At 40.2% G+C, this 24566-nt stretch overlaps 1 protein-coding gene and 2 long non-coding RNA genes across 8 annotated transcripts in view; 2 read left to right on the top strand and 1 right to left on the bottom strand.

The window, feature by feature from the left end:
- LOC143415652 (programmed cell death 1 ligand 1-like) overlaps positions 1-24566 on the top strand; it is a 158904-nt gene that overhangs the window by 106413 nt on the left and 27925 nt on the right. The window lies entirely within an intron of this gene.
- Positions 4883-10158, bottom strand: LOC143415649 (uncharacterized). Of its 2 annotated transcripts, XR_013096066.1 has the most exons (3): positions 9963-10158; positions 6620-6961; positions 4883-6381 (listed from the first exon to the last, which is right to left on the bottom strand). It is a non-coding gene; the product is annotated as an uncharacterized LOC143415649 (long non-coding RNA). The 2 variants fall into 2 exon arrangements; XR_013096065.1 differs by having other exon boundaries at positions 4883-6961.
- On the top strand, positions 10158-22817 carry LOC101469657 (uncharacterized). 5 transcript variants are annotated; one of them, XR_013096061.1, is made up of 6 exons: positions 10158-10375; positions 14454-14568; positions 17620-17711; positions 20974-21085; positions 22057-22182; positions 22291-22817. It is a non-coding gene; the product is annotated as an uncharacterized LOC101469657 (long non-coding RNA). The 5 variants fall into 5 exon arrangements; XR_013096060.1 differs by having other exon boundaries at positions 10158-10369; XR_013096062.1 differs by lacking the exon at positions 10158-10375 and adding an exon at positions 12611-12809.

The raw sequence follows: 24566 nt of genomic DNA on the forward strand, positions 1-24566 counted from the left end.
AAATATCCACTGTCATACAAAGGATATTTGAAGATCAAAAGGGGACAGTGCAATGAGCAAAATCAAAGTGGAAGAAGATGGACGGATGTTCAAAACTAAAACCTGAATAAATGAAAGTGAGCAGGACACGAGGTCGTATCAGGAATTTGAAGGAAGATCGAGGTATGAAAGCCTGTGGAGGGAAATGGAGCCTCACTCTGTTTTTTGTTATGTTTTCTTATGTTATGTGGCTCAAATTAGGAGATGATACATATTTTCTGTGTATTCGTATGTATGCATTTGAACATGTTCATTTCTCTGTACCATGTTTTTATATTTCTCCTTTGTTTGTTGTGACATACTTTTATGATATTTATTGTTGTTGATCTGTGCTGATCACAGAAATAAAATGAGAGCCTCACGCATCACAAGTAACAGAGTGAGGGGTTTGTTTGTTTGGTCTTATTTCCTCTGGGGCCTTTTTTCTCTGATTGAAGTAAAAATGGGGAAATTATGTCATTAACTTGAGCCTGTTTACATCTGTGCATTTCCTCTTCCTTCATTTAAGTCTGAGTAACTCTGTAATTCTCTCTGTTTTGTCCTAAATACTTTCCTGTAAAAATTACTTTATTAGTTAATGTAGAAGTCCAGCATTCAAATATGTTTAGATTTCTATTCTATTTCATTCTATTTGACAAACTAAAAAACGAGTTCAATCAGCAAAGTCAAGAAGAAAAGTATTTCCTCTAACAGTGACTGGTACTGTTTTTGGGCTGTCGCAGGGATGGCTGCAGCTCATTTCAGATCCTCTTGGGTTATTTCCTCTCATGATTAAAACTCTGTTTACAGAAACACAACACAGTGTAAATATTAACCCTCCAGACTTAAACTGTCACTCAGTAACTCTTGTTTTTTTTTATTTCCAGAGCTAGCAAAGCTTTTTAAAACCTTATTTTGGGCAAAGTCAGCAATTATTTTGAAAACACTTGATGTCAGGTTTGTACATGTGGTTTTTATGTCTTGGGGATAATGTCCTGTATATAATAACTACCAAAACAGCTTTTCATGAAAGCTGCAGACGTGGTGCCCCAGATGAGTCTATCCTCTGGAGATGACGGCTTAGTTTCACTTTGTCCCGTTCAAAAGATCGTGACTTCCAGCACCTTCAACACTCCCTCACATCCAGACTTTAAAGGATCCATTAAGGTCTGTTTTTCTCTTTCTTTTTCCAACAGGAACTGGTTTCATGTATTTATTTTCTCTGTCATCATAAAGTCATGCTGGAAGTGGTGAATCTTCAGCGTCTGCTATTCGCGCGGTGCCCTTTGCTTCCATAATAATAAAAAAAAAAGCAGCTGACTGTCAGTCACCTTTTTTGAACAGTCAGAAGCCACGAGTGCAGCTCGTGAACTCTGTCATAACCGCAGGCAGAGCTCAGGGGACGTGTATTGCAGTGACTTGTAGATAAACATTTATGATAAGGTGCGGACTGGTGGAGTGTGACTTTTCACTTCGGGAAACTGAAATGAGGCAGAAGGAGACTCCTCTGTAGACAGCCTGTGAATAATCGACTCAGCACAGCACAAACACTACTGGTCAGAAATTTGATTTAATTAATTTCATGACATCATCATTCCAGAATTAAAGCAGGAATAATTTAGAGGGTGAAGCTGCACATTTTCTCCTCCTGCGCTGTTTCACTAATGTTCTTTGTGGATGTTTCCTGTTTGACAAAAACAGCCACATAAACAACTGCACGACCCCCAGAATCAGATCATCAGATTGTTGCTGTACTTTCTTTGGTTTCAGCTGGTGCTGTGAACAGGATGCGGCCAGAATAAATAATTAAACTAAACCTATGGACACTGTGTGTGTGTGTGTGTGTGTGTGTGTGTGTGTGTGTGTGTGTGTGTGTGTGTGTGTGCGTGCATGCAGGAGAGCCCCTGAACATGAACATCTGTTTCTTCCCCCTGAGTTTTAAACTTGGAGCAAAACAGAAACAGGCCTTGTAGTGAGCAGTGATGGTGGTAAAGTGGCTGTGCTCATGAGGGGAAGAGAGATGTGCTGCCACCTGTTGGCTGTAGTTTGTCACTGAAGCTTTAATTAAACATTAGATTTTATTCTCATGAATTAATTAACTTTGAAACATATTCTTTAAAAAATGTTTTTCACATGTCAGAAATAAATATCAAAAACACTCTTGGGGCTTTATTATGTACACTGTTACACCTGTCCAATTACTTTTTTCAAGTAACGAGTAAAGTCAGGGATTACTATTGCAAAAACGGTAATTAGATTACCGTTACTTTCCCGTAAGCACGCTGCTTTACTGCGTTACTAAAACCATGATTTTTTTTTTTTTGAGAGAATGTCTCATGACAGTGACGTAAGCGAGTGCGACGTTCGTGGCAACAGCTGTGTGCAGATCAACAATGGATAATGTATCAAGTGCGGGAGAGAGTATGAGCGTGCAGCGTTTAAAGCGTGGAAGTACTGACCTTACTTTAAGTTTGATTCCATAAAAAGTGACAAAAACATAAGTGTCCGTTGTTCACTGCATGGGAAGAAAACTTCTTTTTACAGCGAAAAAAACCCTAAACTTCCAAGCAAGCACCGAGTGCGCAACGAGGTAATGGGAAATTCACAGAGCTGCCATATCCTTCCACTGACCGCTGCGGCACACCTGCACCAGGGTAAACCTCCGCCTACCCTGCTCCTGCTTTACAGGTGAAAATAGAGCAAAAGGACCGCTAGTCTTTGACTTTATTGATTTTCTGCTGTGTTTCACTTGCATCTATTTGAAAGAGTGAGTGTAAACAAAAAAAATGTATTTTATGTGCTGGAATGTGCAGAAAATAGGTTTAAATGTTAAACTAATTTCTTCCAGTCAGAGAATGTTGCATGAAATTAAATTTTTGCTTGATGCATAAAGTTAAAAGATTAAAACTGATAAAACAAGTTTTAAAAAGAGACGTTTCCATTTGATTACATTTTGTATGATGGATTATGCAGAAAAAGTAGAATTGGGCTGAAAGATCTATCGCTTTATCACCTCTTCAGGTTGTAAATCGTGTTTTAAAAAGTAACTAAGTAATTAATTACTTTTGAAAATAAGAAATCAGTAAAGTAACGGGATTACTTTTTGGGGAAGTAATCAGTAATTAGTTGCTGATTACTTTTTTCAAGTAACTTGACCAACACTGCACATCAATAGCGCCAACACATAATTTTAATTTTAAGCTGCACACGTGAGTCTTAGTTCCTGTGCAGTGTGTGCTGAGGTCGTAAACATCTGTGACGTCATTTAGTGTTAGACAGTCTGGAGACGTCGCTGGTTCAATAACTTCAGACTTCTTCAGACCAGCAGAGGTGAGAGTCACGACTGAAGTGCTCAGGAGCAAGTTTCTATAAAAATGGACCAGCAGCTCAGTGCTGTGATCAAACCGAGCTCTGATGCTGCCCTCTACTGGCAATGAGGTGAACTCCACCTCTCAGCAGAAACACACTTTTCCTGATGGGAACGCAGAACCAGTTCTAGATTAGTCACCAGCACTGGATCCATGGAGAAAGAGGATTAGTCCCAAATCTACAGGATGTTAACTCAGAAGAATTTTGCTTTAAATTATAACTGGATATGAAGTGTATATAAAGGCCTTTGTAGAGCTACGTGAACCATTTGTCCCTTTATACTCTCCTCCTAGTGTCAAAGATCTGTCACTTTAAACACCAAAGTGTTTCTCGCCATGTTGTTGACCTCATACTGATTTACTTTGACTGTAATCCTCTGAATACTCCACCTTTCACCACATCCAGTGGCAGGAGGTGGAGGTCATTTAGAGATGGTGTAACAGCTGACCTGAGAGCCAATTAGAGCACAACATGAACATGATGTGAATCTCTCGTTCCAACACATTTGTTTGAGATGTGGAGACTGTGGAGGCGACCTGAGTACAGTGAACTCATCGTCATGGTCAAGAAACCAGCTGGAGATGCATGAAGGACGTTTTTGTCACATTAGTGGAAAGAAAACATCAAAATCAGTGTGATGTGTGAAACATGTGAATGAGGTTTTCTGTGTTTCCATGTCTGCACATCAGAGCATGATTTATATCACATCAGTTAAATCCTTTGTTCTTTCTCTCTGTAGTCATAAACGACCAGCCTAACAAATTAAAACATAAATGTGTTTTACAACATTTATAACAGCTGTTTTGTTTATAAACTTTGACAGTTTATGGGATTTATTCTTAATATTTTTTGTAAAATTGTCTGAAATCTGCAAGAAAACAAAACATGGATTACTTTGATTCCAGCTTCAGATTTATTTACAACAACAATCATATCAACAGGAACTTTATTTACAGTAGAAACATTTGAAGCACAAACTCTTTGTTTGGGAAAAGTTCCGTTACAGATAAATACAAAGCTCAGCATGATTGTTGGTCAGACGTTGAGGAGTTAAAGACAAAACTTCTAATTTGGATCATTTTTATACAACTTTAAAAAAAATAATCATTAATTATTGGAAATGTAAAAATAAAATGTGAAAATGTTTGCTGGACTGTTTGTCTGTGTACGGTTTTTACTAAGCTAACTACCTTTAAATTAGTAAACTCCCACCGTAAGGGTGTGTTTTAACTGATGAAACTGTGTCGTACTCTGATTGCTGCCTTTTATAAGTTTTATTGCACAAGCATAAACTAACACCAGTACAGTAACCGTGCCTTTACAGAAGCCAGGTAATCAACTGAAAGACAAAAAAAAAAATAAACCACACAACATTAACAAAGCAACACTATTAATGACAGTACAGTTTAGTAATAGTCATATTTATAGCTTTAACATGTGTTGGGGGAAAACTCTGTAAAAGACCCAGGAGAAATAAAGACACAATGAGACAAAGTTACTTTTTATGCTTTAACGTGCGCACGGGTAAGCTGTTAAGAACAACTCACATCATGAACAGAGGCTTGGCACTTTTTATAGGCACAAATCACAGAGACAGTGAGAACACGATAAGAAAATAATAAACAGATAAAATAAACAACTCCATATGTGGCGCTAGTCTCGTCAACAGAGAGCTGGGAGAAAGCTGTGAGAGATAAAACAATCTAAAACAATATGTCCCAAAACAGTATGTCTTTGCTGGGAAAGTCTAAAAGGATAATTCTAAACTAATCTAACCATAGACAAAGGGCATCTTTGCACATTTAAAAGAAGGTAAAGAAACATAGAATCATTTTTCCTGTAACAACATGTTACTTAGTTAACACAGAAACTCACCAGCTCGGCTTCATCAGTCATAATAGCAATATCAATGAAAAGAAGATCCGGCAGGTAGGATCTATGAGCGGCTGTTAACACGTACCATCCCAGACTTAGATAAATCACTCCGTCTTAAATAAATTTGTCATTTAAAGAAAATATGAGTCTGGCTGATAATAAATCACAACAAACAAATTGGCATGTTAGTAATATGGAAAAATCCACACAGTCTGTTTTTTGCACCAAAGAAAACAATTTGAAGAAATCTGTGAAAATTGTCTTTTGGCACTTGCTGGTGTTACAGTTCAGCTCGTTTGTCTTACATGATTGAAAAAAATAACACAAGAACACTCTCTCAAAAACCGAGGCAAAAGGCAGAGGCAGGAGGGACAGCCTACACAGTCTGCTCAAATCAAAGAGTCCCCCACGAGCGAAGAATCCTCAGCCTTTTGTATTCCTAGGTAAACGCAGGCAGCCGCGTCATTGGTCCGCTGCATTCGAGGATCCCGCAGCAGCCAATGGCGTGTGTGGACTGGCACACTCCGATCTGCATGCAGTTGGGCGGGCATAGGTCCCTGGCCAGCCAATCACCTGTGAGTCCTGGCACACTTGAATTTCCATACAGGAAGGCGGGCTGTAGATCAGGTGGCCGCTAACCAGAAGGTCGGTGGTTCGATCCCAGGCTGCTCCAGTCTGCATGCCAAATATCCTTGGGCAAGATACTAACCCCATGTTGCTCTCCGATGCATCCATTGGAGTGTGAATGTGTATGAATGTTAGATTGAGCACTTAAGAGACTGGAAGAAGTGCTCGTGTAAATGAATTTGTTGTATAAAGCGCTTTGACTGCTCAGAGTAGAAAAGCGAGGACATGAAAATTAACTTCAGGATATCCTCAACTGTTCTCTGGGAGACTGATCAGCTGGAAAAACCGAAACATTTCAAACATGCTGAATTTTAACTGGAGGCTGGTATGAACCCTGTTTGTTTGGTTTAACTTTTCTGTAAATCAGAAAACCACCGCCAACAACAACAACAGCAGCAACAATAGCCCCAACAGCAACTTTCATTCCAACAGATCCATCCTCCTTCCCTCCATCCTCCTTCCCTCCATCCTCCGTGTCTCCTCCTGGCTGACCTGCAGGTGAGAAACAGGTGTGAGGTGTCAGCTGTCAGGTAGGTGATGAGTGAAGAACAGAACAGAATCCATTTCCTCTTCAAACTGCTGTCAGACATTATCTACTGCACTCTGATCACATCACTCAGACCAGCTGCTTTCTACAAAGTCTCATCAACAACATCTTTAGAAACAAACATCAACAAGCAGGAAGCAGCTTCACCTCTGATCACACACACACTCAACTCTACTCACTCACCTGGAGGATCAACAACTCTCAGTGTGAAGTTGCAGAAAGATTCCCACAAGCGTGTTTCTTTCATGGAGACATGACACTCGTATGTTCCAGTGTCATTGATTGTCATATTCGTCATCCTCAGAGACACGTCTCCATCCTTCATCTCTCTGTCCTGCAGATCCACCCGGTTCTTAAAAGATGGATGCTGGTTGGTGGTATCAATGCGCTTTTGCCGATACAAAAACACATATTTATTTCCCAGGTCAGGTCTGCTACACTCTACAGCTGTGATTGTGTTGTTGTTTGGAGCTCGACACGTCACAGTGATGTTCTGTCCAGACACAGCTGGGATTTCTTTCTGGACTGAAAGAAGAAACAGCACAGATCAGAGAGGTTAAAGGTTAAAATGCAACTAGTCTCTTGTACAGCAGCCAAGCAGAGTGAAGATCAGTGAGAGATCCCTGGTTTCCATTTTATCATGTTTGAATCAATCAAACACGATCATCAGACCTGTTAGGCCAGGTTGTGTCATTAAATAAAATAAAAATGTGTTTTTCACAGATTAGAGGAAAAGAAGCAGACATTCATTTTTTTGCAAACATAACTTTGAACAGTATTCATTCTCTTCTAATTATGTTTGAAATTTTAAAAAAAAATGCATTTTAAAAAAGTGATTTTTATTATATAAATTTTTTTTAAATAGTTCAATTTGAAATGTTAAAATTGTGGACTCTAGCTCGTCAAACCTCTGCATTAATGTTTCTCTGTGTCCAGGTCATTGTAGAGCCGGGCTCTGTACAAACACTGTGCCTGATCATAAATGCATCCTGACTGCAGTAAGACTGTCCACAAACATCCTTCCTGATTTCACCATCAGTGTCAGATAGATGCAGGTGACAGGGCTGACTACACTTCACACAGCAGGCCCACTGAACCTCATACAGGCTGCCTGTGGACCTGAGGCAGCGGTCCGAGAAGTCATTCTGATACTTCTTTGACATTTTGAATCCATGGCCTGGGAAGCATGTGTAGTTGATGCACTGTAATGTAACAGTTCTCCAGTGACTCTCTGTCACTCCTATCAAAGACTCTCAGGGCAACATTAATACAAGAAAGATTTTTTGAGAACAACATCAAAATTTCCACATTAAAGTCCAAATTATATTTCAAGGTCCAAGGCTATCCATGACTCCACGCTGATGTTTTTTCCTCAAACTTGTTAATGGATAATACAAAGCAAAGCAGCACGTTCGGTACATGTTAGAGTCTCTGCGTGTTGTGGTAAACACGGACACACAGCGTGGGGAGGTCGTGTTTCAGGCCTGGTTATAGAGCTGGTGAAGAGAGTAAAGACGGCGGGGCCACAGCCTGGTTTGTGTGCTGTGGAGTCGGCCCTGTAGGGCGGACTGTACACAGTGCTGCACGTTTGTGTAACGCTGGATTGTGCTGCAGAAGAGGCTGCAAGAGGTTAACTTTACTTTATGTTCAACGTGATAGTACGTGTTTAAAAAAAACTAATAACAAACATCGACAGGAAAAACATACTAAGAAGCTGCGACACCTCAATGTACAAAAATAGGAAAATACTTCCTAAACAATTCCCAAATCTGCCACAAGATGGCGATCCAGGACAAGGAATAAAAGCATTGCTGCTCAGCCATGCCTCCACCGTGACTATGGTTCATTAACCACATCACACAGTAATGTTCAAAGTACTAATCAAATAATCAGCCGTGTCTGAAAGTAATTACTAATTATAATTAGAAGCCTTTTATAAAACTATGGAACGACACTGTAGAGCATCTACACCTTCAGATGCAAAGACAAAAATGAAGTCTATAAGCAGCAACCAGCAAACTCAGTGATGTCGTATTCTGCATTCACAACACAAGCAACGTGGCGAGCACAAAAAAGGTGTGAGGGCTGTGTGTGCTCCACTCCTGGCCCTGCAGTTTGGTCTGTTCGTCTGTGGGCAACTCTGGCTCTGCTGTTGTCGGCCCGCGAGCCAGCTGTGAAGGAGGGTGAAGTTATAACTTATAAAGAGCTGAAGGGAACCTGAATCTGTTTGATCCTTGATGTTTTGACTGCATTGTTTTTGTTCCTACTAAATAACCTCCAAAAATGACTGAAGCTTTTATACAGAAGACATCACACCCAGCACGTTTACAACCTGTGGCCATCACACCACAAACATTGCTAAGTTTCTTACTGCTACATGACCGGGAATCCTAAAATTCATCATCATTTTCTGCAGAGAGGAAAAAAAAAATCTCCACCTTACATTCTCCTTCATTTACATGTTACATGGATTCATTTTGGATGGAGGAGAAACAAACCAAGCGAAAATGGAAACTCCCAGGAAAAGAAGCTATAGTTTTGGGAAGTTTTATATCCTTGTTGTTAGTTCAGAGGTTCTTTCAGAAAATTGCTGTGGAAATGTTAAAGTTTGATTACTTCATATAAGAAGAGACAAAACGAAGCCCAAATCTCAGCAGACCCTGTTTTCGTTTATCCCTGCCCTTGGCTGTAATCCAGGGTTTCTGGATGGGGAAGACTCAGATAAACTTCACTACAGTGATGTTCTCAGCAGGTACTTGATGCAGTGCAAAAATGACAGCAGTTAACGAGGCTCTGACGTTTAAATCAACCACACACAATATGAGCAAACAGTGCTCCAGTTGTGAGTGTGCCTCCTCGAGTTTTAATACACTTCTTTAGTGGCTTGGTTGTTCTCCTGAGTGATTTGTGCGCCGCGGTGAAGCCAGCCGACCTTTTATCCGCCGCGAACATTAAGCGTCACGGTAGGACTTTTTCCTCCTTGCCGATCGCTAGCATAGGTGTGCTACGAAAATGCGACACCGTGTCGAAACGCCTGTTTTGAGCTTCTTATCCGAACATGTTCTCCCGTACCAGAGCACTGCACATGTTAATGGCATTATATTGATTCCAACTTCAGGTTTCCTGGATTAAAATCTGTCATGATGTCAAAGTAATCCGTATAACCGACATGCTAACGTTAGCGTGACGTGTCGCTTTGCCGTCGTTAGCGCGGCAAGTAGCCGTGCTTTGAGCGAAGCGAATGTCTTCCGTTTTCTGAAGTTTCAGTCGAAAAACGATGTCCAGTAAGTAACGGTGACTCTAACAGTAATTACTTCAACTACACACAAATACTAAGACTAAGCAAAACACACAGAAAACTCACACCACATATAGCCGCTTCTACTTCGCAACTGGCGAGCTAACTTGTGCTCGGCGTAGTTTGTTTCGGCGAGCTTCGCTAATTAGTCTTACGTCCCGCTTGCGTGTGTTTAATAAAACCATAACGGCAATTCAATCCAGCAGCAATGTAAGAGATAGATCTCACCTGTGGACGCCAGACATCATGATATAGACTAGTAATTTACACTGACGTGATTTCTAAATTCTATCACACACATATTACGTAACAGTTTATTGGAAGAGCTGATTGTAGATTTTGCTGTGAACGCGGACACGCGCGTGTGAATACTCAGATCTGTAAATGTGTAATGATGCGTAACTTGAAGACGTTTCGCCTCTCATCCGAGAAGCTTCTTCAGTTCTAAGGTCAAATGGTCTAATGGTGGAGAAGTAAGGCTGGTTTTTCCACCCTCTTTACACGTCACTTTTCCCCACCCACTACAAAATATTCTGTGAGTCGCAGGCGCCTACGGTACTAGAGACCAACGGACTACATCCTGTTCGCGCCCGACACAACGCAGGCTCAGATGGACAGACTACCGTGTGCCTGCTGTAAGTGTAAGCTTTATTCTTTTATAAACATATGACATACGTGTATTAGAAGCTCTGTGTTATTATAACGATGTTTTGTTGCAGTAGCATTCGCGGACCGATCTGTGCTGAAAACACAATTTAGAGAACAAATGATACAGTACTAAGCAGCTAAACCCGAGACAGACACAGGGATTCGTCTTTCATGTAGTCCGAACAAACGCACATACAGTCTGCGCTTACTCAGCTTACAAATATTTGATGACCTCCGAGTCACACAGAAAATGCTCACGATTTTAAAGCCAAAACACGTTTTTATAGATTCAAAGACAAATAATATATATTTATATAGTTATTGTACAGATACACACAGTAAAAAGGAGCTTGTGTTTCAGGCCTGGTTTTGGATTTGAATCCTCGCTGAGAGAACAAGATGGCGAGTGCTCGCGGCAGCAGCTCCGAGTCGTTTACGATCAGCTACCTTTGTCCTGATCCTCAGTAACATTTAATCGACTTGTAGAGCTTTAATACCTAAAGTATTTGAAATAAGGTGTGACCTTAGATTAAAAGTGTTCCTTCTTTAGTGCTCTAGTTACATATTTGTAATCTTTGTGGAGATTCTAAAATAATATTAGTCTTTTTCCAACTGTATTTTCCGTGTTTCAGAACAGTTTACTGGCGTGTTAAAGCTTATTCACAGTACAAACAGGGTTTTTTGTGGGTGTAATTTTGATCACGGAGCTGAAACACGTTAAAAGTCATGTTTTAGTCTTCCTGTGCCAGCCTGTTGTGTGTTACTTTAGTTATAATGGCTGTTTTAAGCATAAACCCTCATGTTGCTGAGCTAATCCTACCCCACAGCTAGCAGGCCGTGTTAGCGACACGGGAAGGGCGCGTCCCCTTTCTTAACGGCTGTTTCTTCTGATGTTGTTTCGTTTCGTTTTTTAAATAAAAACGTAATTTTTGTAGTCAAGGTAGTGTTTGGGAGGATTGCTAAGGAAAAGCGTTGCTCGGAGACTCTAAACGACCACTGTGTTTAAACTGCGACAGCAAACAACGAGAATAACGTGTGAAAAATAAGATTTGAATTTTTAAAAAACGTTGGGTTGAGTAACATCTACACCAGCATTCAGCTTTTTTTCAAGCTAACAAGATCAAGTGTCTAACCTGTAATTTACTTATATGACTCAAAGCTGCCGTTGCAGAGTCCTCACACTGAGTCGACACAAACCACAGTTCATCTCCCTCAGTAACTTTGGCGATGTAAAGCACAACTGAAAGCTCTGCTGAATTCATTTATGTAAGCTTTGCACAAACAGTGACTTCTTCCTGCCTAATCTATAACGAATAAAATCAAATATCTGAGTAAAAGCAGTTTTTAGTGTGTTAGACTATTTCCTGACATCCAAAGCATATTGGTTTTGCTTTATTCACTGATCTGAACTGCCGTGTTGTTTTCAGAGAGAAACACATGCGTGAAACCTGAGCTTACACTGGATCAGTTAGTTTTTTTTTTATTCCAGCAGTGTGATGTTCAGTTGTGAGTTTAACAAACTTAAAAAAAAAACCTCAAACTGTATCAGCAGCTTATGGCACAAAATGGAAAATGCAGTTACAATTAACATTTACATGATCTACCACCACTTTGTTGATGATGTTGTCATTTTCATATTCTGTGGTAATACTGATCTCGCCTGATAGGAGGCAACATGTATGACAGATTTTAGTGATTCTGTTTGTGCTTGGGAGTCTCATTTTGAGGGGAAATGAACTTTGACTCTATGATCATATATTGATACTAGTCAATAAGTGTGCCACTCCCAACCATCAGTGAAAACACTGTTAAAGGGGTTTATCAAATGGCAACAACAGCTTCATTATATTTATCTAGATCCTTTACATTTGTCACTTCTACTGTTTTAATTTGTTCCTTTTTGATGCAAATCCTGCAATTTCAAGCTTAAGTGAAAGAAAAAAAGATTATTTCATTATTTATTTTACGTGATCTCGTTTTAAAGCCCTCACAAATATGCCAGTTTGCCATAAATTACATTAAACGACTTGTTAATTTCCTCGGGTTTCTTTCTTGTTTAACTTTCTGGAAGACTCCATTGTGGCCAATGTCTAAATGGATACTAACAGTAGCTGTAGGGATCATCTCCGATCCTGTGAGTCAAGGTAGTGAGACGGTTAAGTGCTAGTTACTTGTAGCTACCTGGATCTAGCTGCTGTCGGGTTCATCATTGCGTTTTAATGTGTTTAAAGTGTCGGTCTAAGATTACGGCGAATTTAGCCAGCGGTTTAGCACCGGCTACAGCAAATTGGCGCCTTAGCTAACCAATTGCTTCTGTGGGGGCCGTTTTTACTTGGTTTAAATACCAGCGTACGTCTCCGATTACAGAGGGTGGTATTAATACTCGAATCGATCTTGGACTACGACAAATGTAGCAGCGGATGACTAGTAAGACCAAACAGTGATGGCCCTGACAGCAGCTACATCCATGTAGCGCCAGTTAGCTCTAGCCCGTGCTAACTCGCTGGCTTCAGTTAGCCGGAGCAAGACTGTCGGTATTAATACTAGTCTTGATCCCCGATTACGGCTCGTGAATGTATTGAGCCCAGTCTCTAGACGGTTAACCGCTAATTAGCTGTAGCTACCATCTATACGGATCGCGATTGCTTCGTGTTTATGTCCGTGTTGGTCTCCGCTTTGTTCAGTGCGAGTTAGCTGTAGCCTGAGCTAGCTGCTGCCGGGTTACCGGTTACCGGCTCGGCCATGTTGCCAGAAACTTGATGCTAATGCTAACACACCAGTATGAGCTGCCAGCGAAGAGTACACTGGATTGTGCCCCCCATCGTTGCTGGGTTACAGTAAAGGCGGTTTAATCAAAAGTCAGACCATGAAAACTGTAACAGACACAATCTCAGATGCAGTTGACGGATAAGCTCGCAAAAGCTGCTTTAACGGATCTCACCTGTAAACAAGGGAAGTAAGACACCGACAATCAGGCCGAATAAGAGAGAGATATCCCCCATTGTGTGGTGGGATTCAGAGGATCTAAAGATCAGTGTAATAAATATCCAAGGATGGTGCGATTAGACCAACAAACAATCTGAGAGTGCAACAACTCAACTCGATCATTAGCCGGGCGTTTCGTTGGGGCACACCTTCTTATGCGCTGTGGGCGGTTTTGTTTTTTACTGATCACATGTTTGTTTCAGATGTCCTACATGGGGTTTGGGAGACAAAAGACAAGACCAAGTTCTGTTAATTTATTTATTTAGATTTTAACTTTAGACATAAAGTTAAAATCTAAATAAATAAATAGAACTTGGTCTTGTCTTTTAACTTTATGTCTAAAGTTAAAATCTAAATTTATGTATGTGACTTGCAGTGTTATCTTTCCATTACAATAAGAAAATTGATTTAACTATAGTTTGAATCTCGATGTTTAAGTAAACAGATCTTGATAACCCAGAGGAAAAACAGCAATGAAAGATCAGGTGTTGTTTTCTTGATATATCGGCAGGTGCTTGTACCTGCTTGTAATAAATAGAAACGATAGTATTAAAAACATTATGGTCTATAATTAGAAGACCCTGCCCAAATTACAGCTTTCCAAAGCCAGAATCCAGGTTTGTAACCTATTAATTCACACTGAAGAAAGTATTTTGTTTTATTAGAATGGATAATATGAGAGTATTAAACAAAAATTGAGCAGAAACTTTCCTCTCGTTTCAAATTCTAATAAAAGCGACCAGGTAATGTTTAAGAGGTACGACAAACTGACGCTGGCGAAGACTAACATGTCCGTGTCACTGCTTCTTTCCACTTTTTTCAGCCACTAGTAGATGTTAACAAAAAATGCCACCTGATTGTTAAATAACGACAATGTTTACTGGGGAAGATTACTAGATGTATCAGATGATTTTGTTTTTAATAAGCCATAGTCACTGTTGTCAAACCAATAACATTCTTTTTAAAAATAAGAACCTTTTTTGTCATTAAGTGTTTAATTCAGTGTTTTAAGGAAATTAAAAAGTATTGCTGTGTGATATATATTTGATATAGTTTACCTTACCAACACTGTTTTTGTACCAACAGAACGGCTTGTGCTCAGAGGAAGAGGGCGGGCTTTACATGGTGTGAGATTGGGGGGGAAAAAAGCTGAAATGAGTGAGAAGGACGATGAAGGAAACATCTGTGCTGTGTCTGCTCTGTAAGTAGAATCTCTGAGTTTGTTTGAATTCTTGTACTTTGACTGTCTGCTCTCCCGATAACTGATGATGGAGGAGAAGACATGATTTTCTTAGGACAGAAAGTGTAGATTAGGCCTGCACAATAAATTTATTGTCATATGGGCGATGGGCCCATTGCAAAAGATGGCGAAAACTGCGATAATTGGGTACTTTAAAATGTTTACACACGTGCTTTAAAGAATTTACCAATCAAAGAAACTCCTTTACAGATTTGACCAGTCGAATGGAGCCCTTCACAGCGTTAATCAATCAAATGGATTAGAGGCCCGCCTCCTACGTAGGTGGGGAGCGAACAACGCAGCAGCAAAGAGTCAGAGTTGTAATGGCTGAGAGCGAGATACATGACGAGAACGCTACTGACTATGAACTCGTGGGTAAAAAAAAAAAATTGTACCTCGCTTATTTGGAGGTACATTGGATTTGATAAAGATGACGTTCTCCAAACACAGGTACTCTGCAAAACTTGCCGAACACTCGTGGCAACCACCAGAGGAAACACGACTAATCTCCACCATCATCTTCAAATAAAACCACAGAGAACAGTTTGAAAAGTTCCAGAAAGACAGGGCTAGCCAAACAAAGGTTGCTAATGTTAAGACAAAGATCACAGCAGTCCAACAGCCGTCTCTGTATCAGAGTTTTTCAAGTGGAACTCTATGAGAAAACGTCAAAGTGGTACAAAGCAATAACAGAGGCCATTACACATTTTCTGGCTTAAGACATGATGCCTATAAATACAGTTAGTAGAGAGGGCTTCACCAGTCTGATACATAAAGTGGACCGGAGATACTGCATCCCCTCACCAAACTACTTTTCCCATGTCGCCATTCCACAAATGTATGAAACATGCCGCAAGACTGTCATGTTTGAACTGAGCCAAGCTGAAAACTACGCAGGCACTACAGACCTATGGTCAAGTCGTACAACGGAACCATATATGAGCTTCACAGTGCACTTCCTCACCGAAGACTTTGAACTGAACACATGGTGTCTAGAGACTGTGTATTTTCCAGACTCTCACAATATAATTTAAGTTATGTTTATCTAAAACTAATTATAGAGACCGGGAAGGATGTCTTTCAGAATTCAAGCCTCAGGAAAAAAGATTTTGGGAACAGTGTTTCAATGTTAAAGTGCACTTTGTTGTTACACTGCTAATACAGCAGCTTTCTTTAAATAAAACTGTTGCAGTAAAACTGAAATTATGTATTCTGGGAGTTTTTTTTGTTTTGTTTTTTTTATTTATTTTATCGCAAGTCATATCGTTATCACAATATTGATCACAGTTATCGCAGGTTTTCCTAATATCTTGCAGCCCTAGTTTAGATGCTGGTCACCCATCTTTAACTATGACAGTGGTTCTCTCCTTAAATCGCCATGGTAACTTGTGTGGTAGGACAGGTTAAACCTTTGGGGTCAACGGGTCAAAATCACATGACCAATTTAAGACTACACAGCTACAAGATGCAGCAGCTCAGAGTCTCCATTTCAACTTGGGTCGAAAGTGCGGACTTCAAACTATATACCAGTTTTTTAACTGTGTCGATGGGCCACGTAAAACCGGAGTTATGATAAAAAATACACACAATGTTTTTTTCTGAAGAAAACAGTGGTGTTTACTTCGGGAAGAACGGTAAAAATGGCATTTTCTATGGACAGCGCTAGCAAACACTCTCGGCTTGCAAGTGAAAAAGAAAGAAAAAAAAAAAACACCCCTTCCCTATTGGTGTTAGTTTACCATGTCAGTCAATCAAAAAATGATATGGCAACACATGGTACTTGGTTGTTTAGAGAGGAGGGGAAGTTTTTAGGAGTGACACCCGTGACGGAAAGCGGGCGAGCAAAAGAAAGAGAGAGAGAGCGAGTTTTCATATGTGAGACATTAGTGACGTTTAGCGTGTTTGGAGGCTATAGTTAGTGTGTTGTGTAGTTATTGTTTTGTATTGTGTGGCAGTTATACTGCTGAATGTGGCTTCTTAGCTTACCATAAAATTGATTCGACATCAGTAAGCACAACGAGAATTCATACATAAGACGCACCGGATTATAAGGTGCACTGTCGATTTTTGAGAACATGAAAGGTTTTCAAATGCACCTTAAAGTCTGAAAAATACGGTATATGAGTTTTGTAAGGTAGATTGTTTCGGGGCAGGAGGACGTTTGTTTGCAGCCATCAAAAAGAGAATTAAAAAAAATAAAAAGGTAAAATTGAACTATGAAGAAGACGCGGAGATGTCAGAGGTTCATACACAGTGGTCTACAAAGTGGTCCAAGGGATCTTCCAGGAATAGTGGCGCTAACTTTTGGAGAACTGATTGGTCAGGAGGCGATGATTTCAATCCCTGTTGATCTATAATCTAGAACGTAACTGATTCTAGGACAGTTCACAGCACAAGTTACCGTGTTGATGATACTATTTTAGGGTCTTACTTTACAAAGCCTTAAAGAATGCCTTTAGGAAACCGCTGTTGTAGCTGTTTGAAGTTATCAAACGACAAATGATTTGAATATATGCTGGTAAGCAGTGAATGACCTTTTGTAGTTAACTCTGAGGTTAGAGCAAATCCTGCTTCAGGCCTGCAGGACTACTGAGTTCAGAGGAAAAAATCGACTCAACTCTGGGTTATTTGTCAGCTTGACAGGATGAAGGCCGACTGACATTGAAGTTTTTTTAATGTATAAAAAAGAAATTATAATCTTAGTCTTAATCTTAACATACAGCAAACATTTTTACTGACTAATAGATAACCAGATGAGATGGTGTGTGATGCTACTATTGAGGTAACAAACATTTTCTAATATTAAACTAAAGAAAGGAAAATTCCCTTTCACTCAAACATCAGCCGGTGTGCTCCAATAAGAGGACTCACACCTGAACAGCGTGCTGAACTTTGATTAGGCCAGATTGAATAATGTGACTGATTTTTGTGTTATAATTAAAACAACAGCAGCAGTATCAGTAGGACTGTGCCTGCTGCACTGACGTCATCTGTATGTGCTTTGTTGTGTAGACGGTGGTGGATCTGCAGGAAGAACTGAGGACGTCCGTCATGGACGAATCATCATCATCATCAGAGAGAAGAAAGAGAGTCCGAGCTGAGAGGTAGAGATGCTCTTGTTTGTCTCATGGTTCAGATTTCAGAGTTACAGACGATGGACAGAACTCGTGTTTCCTTTTCCTGTGATGGCCAAAAGCTGTGGCGTCAGATTGTAGTGTGATGTCAGGCATTTGATTCTCACTTGAATTCTTAAAGGAAGATTTGGGGCCAGATTCACTAACATCTACAGCAGCACAAAGCCTTGTCTGAGATTAAAAAGCTGCTGGATGTACTCAGCGTCAGTTTGACTGTTGTATTGTTTCAGCTGGTTTTATGGTGTTTGTAAGAGTTTCAGGAGGAGAATATTTAAACTAGTCACATAAATATGAATTTGAAAGCCTGTGGCGCACAACTCATTGCAAATTGTATAAACTTAGCCCCCCCTCAAAAAATTGTCTTGCTCCTTATCCCTAAAAGGAGGGAGGAACATTACCAGATAGAGTAATGGTTCTTTGCACAAGCATTTTAAAGCTGCTATTGCTTTGGCTCAACTCAGTCCTCTCACTGAGTGTTTAGAGGCATAATACGGATTTATGCCTCTAAACACTCGGATTTTACTGAAACGGAGCAGAAATGAGCTGAGTTGTCTTTATGTCAGCGGTGTGCAAAGAGCGAGCGACTTCTCTCTGATGAATCTGTAACTTTGTGGTTCACAGACTCAAATGCTCAACTGCGGTTACAATTTTTATTTTACAACACAAGTAATCCTTAATATTGGATGGACTGTGAAGACTCTTACAAATGAAATCAACAAAAGAAACAAACCCTCAAATTTCCAAAACATTTTTCACTGCTGTAACACGTTTTGTTGTCCTCAGCTTTACTAAACATGTTAGTATCTGGGTAAAAGTGATACAGTGACACCAAATACTAAAATTATACCAAATAAATTGATCAAGAGGGCTCATCTCGCCTGAAAGGAGGCAACAATCTGCAAACAGTCAAAGACTGGACTTGAACTAACTGCAGTCACTCTCGGGAGGAGCCCATAAGTGCTCTATTATTACTGTCCGTTTTCCTTTTTGCACAGAATAATTTGCTTTGCGTTTGTCAAGCCACTGCTAATACTGTAAAACAAGAAAAGCTGCCCCACTCTGGTTTCTTGTTACGGCTGTAGGTCCGGGTCCTTATGGGACATCTGGTGGTTCCGGACCCGGATCGCAGACTCCCGTTTTATAAAATAAAGAACCAACGTCAAGAGCCAATTGAATTTCTGATTCATAGATGCAAGAGCGTAGTGTCGGCTAGGCTAGGCTAGCCTTCAAGGCTGAAATCTCACCTGCAGACATGGAGAACACCGAGGAAAAAGTACAGCTTTCCCGAACCCTTCATCTCGTACTGGTATCTTCTGTGAAGCTGAAGATAAATGTGTAGAGAAAGGAGGCTCGATACCGCTGTTGACCGGCACTTCTGAAGCACAGGCACTTCCTTGTTTTGCCGCCTCCTGCTTTCTTTCTTTCTTACAGTTATATTGGCGGTTGGCAAACAAGTGAAAGGTGCATTACCGCCACCAACTGGAGTATGGTGGAACGACGCCCAAAAAAAAAAAAAATTTCTCAAATCCTGCCAAACAGGTTCCCCTCTCTTAAAAACTGAAATAAGGCCTGATAACTTTTACTTCCCGAGTCCTTCCGCAACAACTCAACCAGATCCAGTTTGATTTTTAGGTTACTAAGATTTTGAATCAAATGTCTCCTCTCAACCTGATACCTCTGACACTGCAACATGACATGTTCTACAGTTTCCTCCACCCCACAGTAATCACACTTGCCAGTACTATGTTTCCCTATCATGAACAACGTACTATTCCATTCAATATGTGGAATGGCATTTCCAGATGTTCCAGGACTAGATGTTTTCCCTGATTTTTCTCAAGGATGCCACTCACAGGCTCACCTGTGTAAATCTGTAGATATGAGGAATAGCTGTTTTTTGCATCACAAGCTGCCATGATTTATATATCAGATTGGCCTGGATTGCTGGCCATGTATTACCAGAAGGAGCATTTTCCATGGAAATGGACTACGCTGTCACCTCTGAAGATCAGAGCTAAGAGCTTGGAACGGGCGGACTCTTTTTACATCTTTAATATATTCTGCAGGCTTATTGGGCAGTGACGTAAACAGACAGTAATTGGAGGACTGTTGAAACCTTTATTCACAGGTTTTCAGCTGAGTGTATACGTGGTGGTCGTGGTCGGTGTGTGTAAGTTCTAGTCGTACTTGTCTTCTTTGGTATCTGCGCCTCATCACTACGGTGTTGGTCTACAATAAAAAAGCACAGAGAGATCTATATCAAAATTCTACAAACTCGTCTAAGTTGTATAATTTTCATGTTAGCAATTATAAATGATACTGTTGCTCACCTGCTGCTTCCTGGTTCCGATATTGTGAAATATCTGGGGAAATGATGCCCCGGGGCCCACAAACAGTTTATTGGTTTCTTAGAGGAGGAGGAGGAGGTAAGGTATGAGTAGAAAGTGTGGGAATTTCATTTATCTTCATAGGATTATTGTTGGTTATTGTTTTCAATGTGGGGATGTTGGAAATGTTTGAGAATATTCCAGGTATTTTATAGATATTTGTTATGTAGTATTTTGTTTAATCCTGAGTGTAAACTGCAGAATGCTTTAATCCAATTAACGAATCCCAGAGACTATCAGTGGTCTTGTATTCGGATCTGCACAGTACAGATACATCAGTGTCATTCCAAATGTCGCCATCAACTTCTCTTCTTTCAAGATTTGTCACAGCAATGATGTCGTTCTTGTCAAGGGCATAAAAAGACACTTATTCTTGTCACAGCAAACCTGGTGAGCCCAGGTTAATGCGCTGCCATGTGAGCCAGGAGGTGCTGCACTTTTGGATTTGTATATTTCAGCAGAAGCAGCTTCAGCACCTGTGACCTCCTCATCAGATGTGTCTGTGTTGATGCTCTCTATCATCCTCCTCGTCAGAAACTGGCTCATCCATATTGCAATGCTGTTTTCTGTATTTTCCTTCAGCAAAGATATCATCCACAGCTTGGCTTATTGTAAATCTTCACATATTTGCGTTCTGCAGACATGGAACTCACCAAGTAAACTGAGTTGTTCTGCACATGCCGTACATGACTGACTATGTTGATCTGTACTCTACTTGTAAGTTTGAGTCACTGTCCCAGAAAGTAAGAACTTTCTGTTGGAAAATATAAACTTTTTCACTTCTCCTAGGTTTTAATTCAAATGAAAACCTGTTAAATATATATATACTGTTTTTGTACCAACAGAAAGGTGCTCAGAGGAAGAGGGCGGCTTTACTTGGTGTCAGTGACAGAAATGAAAAAAAGCTGAAATGAGTGAGAAGGATGATGAAGGAAACATCTGTGCTGTGTCTGCTCTGTAAGTAGAATCTCTGTGTTTGTTTGACTTCTTGTACTTTGACTGTCTGCTCTCCTGATAACTGATGATGGAGGAGAAGACATGATTTGCTCTGTAGGACTAAGGGTGTACATGCAGGTCTGGGTTTTCTGTACAACGAAGGTGGTTCCCTTCTTACTGGGGTGAGTCGCCATGGTGACTTGTGCTGTAGGGCAGGTTGTCATCCAGATGAAAGATCAAGAAACAGCTTTTTAATCGATCGATTTAATTTCCTTTTGGGACAAACTGCAGAGATTTCCACGTCTCCTTTGTCAGGCTGTGGGACAGAAAGTGTTTAAAGTTTCAGAGCTCTAATGTGCAGCTGTCACCCTAATAATACTCACTTCTTTTGCCTTACATCTTTCTGTGTGAGCAAATGTCTCCATCCAAGGTTGGGTCGGGTCACTTATGTGAGACGTGTCCCCATGCAGTCCTCCACAATCCTGACTGCGTGGTGCTAGAAGTGGATGTTGACTGGTTGATAAGTGGGCGAGGATAGCACAAGCTGGTGATTTCATACCTGCCGATTTCTAATCGGCTCCAGAATAGGTTATGTTCACAGCACAAGTTACCATGGTGATATTATGGTAGTCTTTACCTTATTATAGCCTTATAAAGCCCACTGATGCAATTGTTGTTATGATTTGGTACTATACACACTGGAAGTGTGTTTGGGGTCACTCTCCTATCAAACAGGATAGGAGCGTTTGAGGACTTGACTTTAATTCTGCTTTGTTTGTCAGCTTGACAGAATGGAGACTGACACTGATGTTTATTTTTAGTATCTGAAAAGAAAATATAATCTTAATATAAATAAAGCTTAAATGATTAATAAAATGTGTATGTCTGTCTTTTTCTCCGTGTTTATTTTGCCATTTCGGTTGCTTCCTTGTACTTTTACTTTAAGATGAATCATTTCAATTAACCTCAATAATTATAATAAATTCTTACAGGTGGTCCAATGTTTCTGGATTACCCACAGCCCCCTCTGTCTGCATAAAAGCAGTGCTGGAACATTGGTGTACCATGGCCTCGTGAGCATCAGGGGAACAGCATTGTCCTTGTTGCTACAGAACATGGTGAGAAAAAGTAATTAACAATGGAGGAGAGACAGACCATCATAGCACTTAGATGTAGGTCTTGTAGTCTGATGAATTATAATCTGAAATCTTCGGTTCATCACGCAGGATCTGTGTACGCCATCGAGTAGGCGAAAGAATGGTTACACAGCATTCTGCAGCGCCATGCAGTACCCTCTGGTAAGCTTGAAAATATGGAGTGGTCAGCACGGTCTCCAGACTTAAACCCCATCAAGCTGGTTTGGGATGAACTGGACCGAAGAGTGAAAGCAAAGCAACCTACAAGTGTCAAACATTGTAGAAAGAACGCCACGGCTGTGTTCTGCTGTTATATCTGCCAAAGGTGGCTACTTTGAGAAGTTGAGAATACATTTGTCTTTGAATTGATTCTGATTTCTTTTTTAACTCCAATTGCTTATTTGTACTGTGCTTTCATTTCAGAGTACAATGAGACATTAAACTGGATCATTTCCAATAAGCTCTGATGAAGCTGGATTGACTAAAGTTATTGTTTGTGTCGTGTTTCCATGTGTTCAGTAACTTTACTGTTATCTGTATTTTGTTTCTAAGTGCTGTCGTCTTCACAGCAGTGATCTGGTTTCTCTGCAGTTTCAATAAACTTTGGTCTCACTTGATCTTCTGTTTGTTTCACAAAGATGTCTGATGGACAACCTGAGTTGTTGTGATGAACCCAAAACACTTCAGTTTTCTTCAAAGCAGATAAAGTTCATGTGAGCCACAGACAGCAGGAACGATTTCACACATGAATCTTAGTTTCTGTGAAGTTTGTCTGTTGACAGCAGAGCTGATTTGATTGCAACTCATTTAATGGACAAAATAAATTTCAGGTACAGCTGCACTCAGCTTTTTCTGTATCTACACGATGGATCATTGTTCATTATAAAATATGATGTGAAAATTTAACCCCGTTTTATAAAATGTTTAACAAGTTTGCTTGAAGGGGAAAAAACCACAGGATACAACTTTGCAAAGAGACTTTGACTTTGTTATAATCTATTCTAACTCTTATTTTAATAGATGCATATCAACATTTGGTGATATGAGGGAAACTCCATTAATAAACGGTCTTCATGTACAGTGTGTGGGAGTTTCTGCATACTGATGAAACTGTCTTTAAAAGAAAACGGACAATAAATGCATCACAGACACATCTGATTGTGTTAAAGCTCCCTGTGGTGGAGGGCTAATAAACCACCACAAAATGCCGAAGGTGGCTTTGGTCTCACTTGATCTTCTCCTGTGGTTCTGTGGGTTTCACTAAGATGTCTGATGGAAAACATGAGTTGTGGTGAACCCAGACACACTTCAGTTTTCTTCAAAGCAGATAAAGTTGATGTGAGCCAAGACTTAAAGCAGCGGGAACACTTTCACACATGAATCTTATGCTACGTTCACACTGCAGGCGATGCGGTGTGAATTTGGATTTAGGCAGTGTTGTCTTTAACTTCACTGAACGTACGACCCCAAAAAATGAAGGTCTGATAGGTGAGCATGTTGGGATTTTGTAAAAAGCTGAAATGTTATTATCACATGTGTTGTAATGTGTGTGTGTGCATGGTATATGTAGAATCTGGTCCAGTGATTGTAGATTGAGGATTTCTATAAATGAGTGAACTCTAAACCTTAAATAAATGTGTCTGTTCCTCCAAACTCTGATTGGGGCTGCCACCCATGGTACGTCAGCAAATTTCAGATAACAATAGTGGTACATCTACAGAAAATAAATAAATACTCATTTCAGACAAACATAAAATTTTGCTGTTTTTATTTACACATTTCTAAAACATTATGGGCAATTTATACATGTTATTTAATTAAATTACACACACAATACAAAATATATAAGGAAAGATGTTGTCTTTAACTTTAGTTCATTATATTCCAGTAGGCAGTATTTTTTTTTTTTGGCAACTTATCAGCTCAGTGTTAATTAGAAAGACTAATTCTTGCTTGACCAGACTAATTTCTTGGGACTTTCCAACAGATGCTTGAGAATAGGGCTGGGCAAGCAGCAGGCGCACCTCGCAAACAGAGGGCGCCCTTACTCCCAGCAAATGAGCGATAGAAAACCGACCTGTGCCTGTGCCGTCCCCAGTATGCGCTGGCATGACGTCGCGCAGCATGAGTAGGAGCAATTGTCTAAAAATGTTTCCGGTGTTTTCTCACCTGAGACCACGTGATTTATGTTAAATTTTCCTGTGAGTTCAGGTCACTGAGGTGTGTTAAATGTCAAAAATATCACTTCTTTGTTTTTGCTTCAGCTCTTCAGCAGGATGTTCAGGTGAAGTTTGGAGATGACGTCACTCTCCAGTGTCAGATTTCCACAGATGAAATAATCTCAGTGCTGAAGTGGAGCAGAGCTG

The sequence above is a fragment of the Maylandia zebra genome, unplaced genomic scaffold, assembly GCF_041146795.1.
Source record: "Maylandia zebra isolate NMK-2024a unplaced genomic scaffold, Mzebra_GT3a scaffold02, whole genome shotgun sequence".
NCBI lineage: Eukaryota > Metazoa > Chordata > Actinopteri > Cichliformes > Cichlidae > Maylandia > Maylandia zebra.